The following is a 7185-nucleotide window of genomic DNA, read 5'->3' as shown; positions in this document are numbered from 1 at the left end:
AACAGTGATGATTGCTTCTAAACTGAACGAATGTATGTTTTGAGATCCTGGGTAGTAGCAAGGGTTGTGGTTCGTCCCACTTGCTCCAGGTCAGAGATTATGACGCTTGGGTAGTAGCGGCAGTAGTGGTGAATCCACTCGCTCCAGGTTGAGCTTTTAAACACCCGCCTGGGTAGTAGCCGCAGTAGTGGTTATTCCACTGGCTCTGGGTTGAGCGGGTAGTAGCAAAGGGGTTGTAGCTCAAACCTACTTGCTCCGCAATGGGTGTTTCTGTCCAATGGTTAGCTACTAGGACATGTCGGGTTGGCTATGTAACCGACAGATGATATCATCAGCCATAGGGCAGGCATTCATCATTTGCATATGTTTGAATTGTTTGGGTTTGCCATTTGTTTTGGATTTCTACATCATATATGCCATGTTACCTGACTATATGCTACTTGTTCTACTTGTACCATATTTGTGTATTACTTGCCTGTATTGCTTGTGTTTGTACAACTGAGAGGCCCCTCATGCTGGTGTCGGTGGGTGTGAGGGTTGTTCTTGATGGGATGAATTGATGATGCGATTGCATGATGATGATGATTATTGAATGAGATAATTGGAGCTCCCTGGGTAGACGCAGTGATGTGGTTTCACTAGCTCCAGGCAAGGGTATGATGTATTGATATAGAATTGCTGAGGCAGAACAACTGGTGATGGTTTTACTTATGATTCTGAGTCTGATTCGTGGAAGAGTCAGCGAGTGGGAAACATGTGAAACATGAATTAAATTTAGCACTCCCTTATGACAGTTGCCTATTCATGGATTAGCGAGAACCTAGGATGAATAATTGGTGAAGAAGTTTAGGATGCTTAGTGAGTTTTTATTGCAGTGCATTGTAATTATTTGACACTTTTACCGTACTGGGAACCCATGGGCTCGGGGTTCTCATTCTGTATATATCTCTTGTTTTTCAAATACAGGTCCAGGTGCTCAGAAGTGAGTTGTGGGTCGTCTGAGAGACGGCGAAGATCTTTATTTCCTCTACTTTATGTTTTGATTAGAATCTCTCCACCTTTGTTTTGGAAAGGTTATATTATGTATTGAACTCTTTGAATTTGCCTATAGAGGCTCTCATGTTTCCTTCGGGAGAGATTAGGATATACTGTTGTCAACTACTTTCATACTGTACCCTAGCCGACCTAAACTTCGCGGGTCGCGACTAGTGGCTATTTACTTATGTTATATATATCTATCTGTTATCTATCTCTTAATTTCCTCTATGCCTTGTCCGTATATCGTTTTCGGCTTCACGGTTTATCTTTTGTTGTCGAAACGCGAGTGATACGTCTTCGCGATTTTATTTCTACTCTTTTCAGGCTTCTCGATTAATACTCCTTTTGAAATTACCTATATTTAAATATTAAAAATCCACCTGAGAGTCGTACCACCGTAATATCATTGACTTATGACTCGAGCATAAGGATTTGGATATTAGGGTGTTACACCACTTGCTGAGGAATACGAAGTCAACCAACAATGTGCATTTATGAGTTTGTTCTTCTATATGTTGATCTAAACATAGTTCACAGAATGCGGTCATAGGTGAAACCACATAAACTCCAACGATGCTGGATGACATCATCGATGCTATTTACATGTCCAGAGTTTAGATTCCAAACAAAAAGATTAGTTGGACTCTCCATCGTTGAGTATCGAATTGCTATATTCCCATTCTCACAGCCAATTATTTCAAACTGGCTTTAGTTGTTTCTTACAAATGGAACACTAAAGCTTCTCTGATTTCAGTTTGTATATTTATTTTGAAAAGCCAAGTTGCACCCGATCTTCACCCTCTAGAAATATTAAAACATAAATGGATCCACACCTTCTTTTGGCATGTTCCAAATGTGCTAGGACAAAATTTGTGGTTAGTAAGTTGTTCCTCCAAAAGGTAGAAAGGCTTCTGCCACGGCCAATGCTTCTAAAATTGGCTCTGGCAAAAATTTCAAAAATAATATCATTTGGCAAAAGTGATCAGCTTTGTGTTTGTAGAGAAGAAGTAGACATTGTTAACTCTTACAACAGACTTAAGAGGGCTAAGAAGAGAAGAATTGGTGAAATATCCTTTGTAATTGCTGAAGACACTTTGTTTGATATATGTAATAGATAAATATAAGTACTTTTGTTAAGAAAATTCACATTTTAATATAATTACCAATTATTTATTAGCTGTACAGAGTTTTAGTAGCCTATTGATTAGTTTCTGAACACTAGTTTCTAGTCCTTACAGAGACCGAGAGTTCTTTCCTTAATGTATAGTTTCACCTTATTATATGACAACGATGATAAACATGAAAAACGGTGATGTAATAATACGTCAACTTTTAAAAGCTAGTTAAGTTAACAAATTTTAAAAGAAAGTAAGATTGTAGTTGGTGTAGTAAACCAAATTAGAGAACATAGTTACCATGAAGAAATAGTGATTGTTACGATCGTTGGGTATATAATAAGTTGAAGCTCCTTTATTTAGTTTAGTTAGTCACGAATTACTTCCTATAGTAGGTTAGTAGCCTAGTAAGATGTGCTTGATTGACATCAGGCTTTAGAAGTTTCTTGATGCAGCTAATAACCCATGACAAAACTGGTCATCATAATTAATGGAGTAAAAAAGTTGTAGATTATAAAGCCAAGACCAAATAGTAATTTTCTTGGGAAACATATATCTAGAAACATCAAATTCATAATAACATTTTACTTTATAGGCTATCTCATTCATATCTAATTTCAGTCTTATTGTAAACCGTCAAATCTCATTTACTTTATCCTATTAAATATAATTGTCAACTATTAAAGGCTAGTTAAGTTAACAAATTTAAAAAGAAAGCAAGATTGTATTTGGTGCAGTAAACCAAATTAGAGAGCATAGTTACCATGGAGAAATAGTGACCGTTACGCTCATTGAGTATATAATAAGTTGAAGCTCTTTTATTTAGTTTAGTTAGTCACAAATTACTTTCCTATGCTAGGTTAATAGGCTAGTAAGATGTGCTTGATTGACAACAGGCATTAAAAGTTTCTTGATGCAGCTAATAACCCATCACAAAATTGATCATCATAATTAATGGAGTAAAAAAGTTGTAGATTATAAAGCCAAGGCCAAATAGTAATTTTTCTGGGAAACCTATATCTACAAACATTAACTTCATAATAACATTTTACTTTATAGGCTACCTCATTCATATCTAACCTCAATGTGATTGTAAACTGTCAAATCTCATTTACTTGATCCTATTAAATATAATTGAAGCTATGAGGGATCATATTGGCAGTTGAATAATTCATGAGTAAATATGTTAGGAACAAAAAAAGTTGAATAAAAAAGTACTAAGGAGATATTTGATTTTATATACAATCTAATTTATTATACAACCATTTATATCTAAGCCTAATGATTCAAGTTACTTTGAAATTTGGTTCCTCGAAGAGTAAACTAAAACAAAAAAAAAAGAACTATACACATATTATAAGTTACACCTTTAATGATCTAACCATGCATACCAGTTTGTACAAAATATAATGCAAACTTTATTCATATATCTTAATATTAATTATTTTTAAATTAATATAACACGAGATAAAATTTTCAGACATCAAATTGTACAATGAAATGGCACGGCTTCATCATGAACCCAGGTTTTTGTCATTAAAGAGTTCTTATTGCCCAATATCAGCTTAATTGAAACAAATAAGCTTAAATAATCAAAATCTAAGGAATGAGTATTTATATGTTTCCAAAGGTAAGTTACAAAAAATGTAATCAACCTAAGGACCAAGTATTCTCTAATAAACTATCTATTCATAAACTTTGTTTACAAAAAGAAGCATCAAAATATAAATGACATACATATATAGAGTTCTTACAATAAACTTTCAAATAAGTTCTCGTGCAGAACCCAACTAAAGATGACATTAAAGCAAAAAGTACGTAAAAAAAGGAGCATTTTCAACTAAGTTGGAAATCTCTTCCTCAGATTTCCCATTAACCGAAGCCTATGTATACTAACTACTCATGCTTCCTTTTCCTAGCAAGACCTTTCAATGTCTTGATTGTAGAGCCCTGAACATCTGGACAATACACCCCAACAATAGCAGCACCTGCATTTGAATTAGCCACAACACCCTTGCTAGAAGTCTCAAGACCGCACTCAAAAATGCTCTCTAAACTTGAATTCTGCATGCGTAACAACACATCTCAAAAAAGATAGATCTTAAGAGGTAGGGATTGATAAAATTTGTTCACATCAGATGTTCTATGCATGTTTCATTGATATACAAACCTTAGATAAAGACACAACTGTAGCAGAATGTACATCAAACTTAGCCTCATTAGTAAAGGATGCAGGCAATAGATTGGAAACACCTTGGTCAACTCCTTAAGAGGTCATTATTGAAAAAAATAATGTGATCACTACAATAACAAAGCAAATACAGAACAACATAACAATTAAAAAATAGAAAATACATCACCATATCTATAGAGGAAGACTGGGACTCATAAAGGGTAACGAGTGTGTCATCATCGCTGATCTTAATAACATTATATACTTAATCAATTGAGGTGAGATTTTTCTTGGTAATGGACAATTTAAATAGAAATTTCTTGTCTACAATGCTATCCAAAACTTTGGGATAGCATGCCACAATTTCTTCTCTCTTGATTTAGGAAAAAGAATCAGTTCATTATTCATTACTCTCTAATGAATGTCTCGCATTAAATTATTTTCCACACAAATATTAAAAAACTTACACTGAGGTCTTTGACTTCACTTGCAGACTTTCCAACAACCAGTTTGGCCTCCTGGTTCCAAATGATTAGGCCAATATAGCCAGTACCATTAGTGGCAATAACATGAAGACGATACCTGTTAAAAATGCATTATGGAATACATTAGAAAACTAAGCAATACCCTAAAAGAACTTAAATATATTAAGCTCTTTTAAGTTGGAAGGTCTCTACCTTAGAGGAACATTGAAACTAATTTTTCCACAATGCTCGCACAGATAACGTCCTTTATTCTCCTTCACTTTTCTAGGACAACTCTTGCACAAAGCATAATAACAGTCACTGCCATTAACTTCAATAAAAACCACAGTGGCTTGTATCCAACATGAAGTTTCCTGCACAAAAAAACACAATAATGCTAGTAGTAGACCCACATGAACAAAGCATGTCATGGTTGAAAAAACCAACAATAGAGGAGCTTACATTAGTTTTGTTCAAAACCTCCTCAATAGTAGTGATTGGTAAGGAATCGCCAGACAACTCATCACTAACTGAATTTATGGGCTGGCTTTGTATATAATTAATACGCTGAGCCTTTATATCACCTCTCTTTATTAATCTTAAGTACATGAGATAAAATAGGCAAACAACCTTACGAAGATATTATAGTGAAATTAATGAAATAAGGGAGCCAGTTAAGTGAGAACAGACTACGAATCTTGAACACACCTATTCTTGAATACAAGGACATCGAGATCTTGGGAGTTAAAAAATAGGCGAAAGGCATAAAGGCTATTTTGAACATTGACCTCATTGAGATAGAAACTAGACTTAAAGAGTTGTGCCACCAAGATAATAGACTGACCATTATCTTTATCAAATAAGCCAAGGGCTTTGTCAACCAAGTCACCAAAGAGGGTGCACTTCATGGAATTTTTTCTAATTTTTTAAGTGGAACAAAATATAAGGATAAACAATGTAAACAAAGCCCACCCAAATGATAAATCAATGGAAAATCACAAAACTGAAAAAAAGAATTTGAAAATAAACAGGAAACGGACTCTAGATCTTCCAAGTGTAGTTTAATGCATTTTCTCTCATCTTCTGATTTTGTAACCAATGGTGTAACGTCCTTTCTTCCTACAACATGACCCATGCAGTCTACAAAAGAGTATACAAAGCAATCCAAAGAGGAAAGAGATTCATAAAGGTACATACAAATTTAACCAAATAAGTTACCAACATGATACAATAATATTAAAAGAATGAACAAAATAAATAATCAGTAACTTGATTTACCTAGCAAGTTGTTCTTGTTCACACCAACCATTGCCTCAATCTTTTCATATGAGATAAACTAAAAAGGATTAAACAGGAAACTATTTTTGGGAAGCAAACTGACAGAGGTCTTGCTATAAAAGCTTAGTTTATACTTGTGGCTAGTTGTTTGTATAGATTGTCCTACCGCTTACACAATAAAATTCCTCATTGCATAAAGTTCGTGCTCACAAACCAATGTCCTAAATACCACCATATTTGATTTCGGGATGGAGTAGTGTATACGATCACCCTACACAAAAAGGAAGCAAATAGAATAAACAACAATCGATAAAAAAAATCCAAAGTGAATCTAATTAGAAAAGTTTAGGGTTTAGCCACTGACCCATTCATCTTGAAGCACCAACTTCATGTTGTAAATCTCTCTTGGGTTCCACTTGCTAGGAAACTCGTACATGCGCATAATCCTGACTTTTAGATTTCAAGCCAGGTTTGTTGGGTTGATATCTGCAATAGCATCCACTATTTTATTCAGAGCAGCAACAGGATTGATGAGAGCCATAGCAAAACACAAGAAGGCACATCTATCTCAAGTATACAAAAGATGTTTTTTAAAAGCTCTGGAATTTAAATTGGACACATATTCACAAATCCATATTGAATAGAATATATAGACGATACGAAGAACACTGTTCAGGATCCAAACCCTAAACATCACTCTCTTAAAAAGCAAGAAAAGAGCGCCAGATTTGAAAGTTAAAACCAATTTAGAAGATTCAATCATACTATACTTTGAATTTTAATCTCTGGATTTGTGGCTCACCATGATTTGCCAATTAGAAGGTAGCATTTCTCTTCTCAGTCAATCGCATTACGCTAATGCACCTTGTCGACACCTCGTTTCCCTATTTTTCCCAACTCCAGCACCTGGTGTGATGTTTCAACCAAAGGATAAAGAGAAACAACCTAAATCATTTTCTTCCCCAATTTTAGTTTTAGAATTTCAAAAATAGCTGTAATAGTGAAATTAAAGACAGGTGTCAATAGGCTGGGTTGTAACCCACTGTTGGGGACTACCTAACTTTATAATAATAAAAGATATGTTGATAAGGATTATTTTAAAATTGATATGAACATA

General features: G+C 34.5%; 1 long non-coding RNA gene across 1 annotated transcript; it reads right to left on the bottom strand.

Moving 5' to 3' along the window:
• Positions 1-6207: 6207 nt before the first annotated feature.
• LOC114924844 (uncharacterized) lies at positions 6208-6982 on the bottom strand. The gene is made up of 3 exons (XR_003812482.2): positions 6871-6982; positions 6433-6554; positions 6208-6339 (listed from the first exon to the last, which is right to left on the bottom strand). It is a non-coding gene; the product is annotated as an uncharacterized lncRNA (long non-coding RNA).
• Positions 6983-7185: the final 203 nt, after the last annotated feature.

Source organism: Arachis hypogaea, chromosome 12 (genome assembly GCF_003086295.3).
Source record: "Arachis hypogaea cultivar Tifrunner chromosome 12, arahy.Tifrunner.gnm2.J5K5, whole genome shotgun sequence".
NCBI lineage: Eukaryota > Viridiplantae > Streptophyta > Magnoliopsida > Fabales > Fabaceae > Arachis > Arachis hypogaea.
The sequence above is the reverse complement of the archived record's forward strand: the minus strand, read 5'-3'. Positions and strand labels throughout refer to the sequence as shown.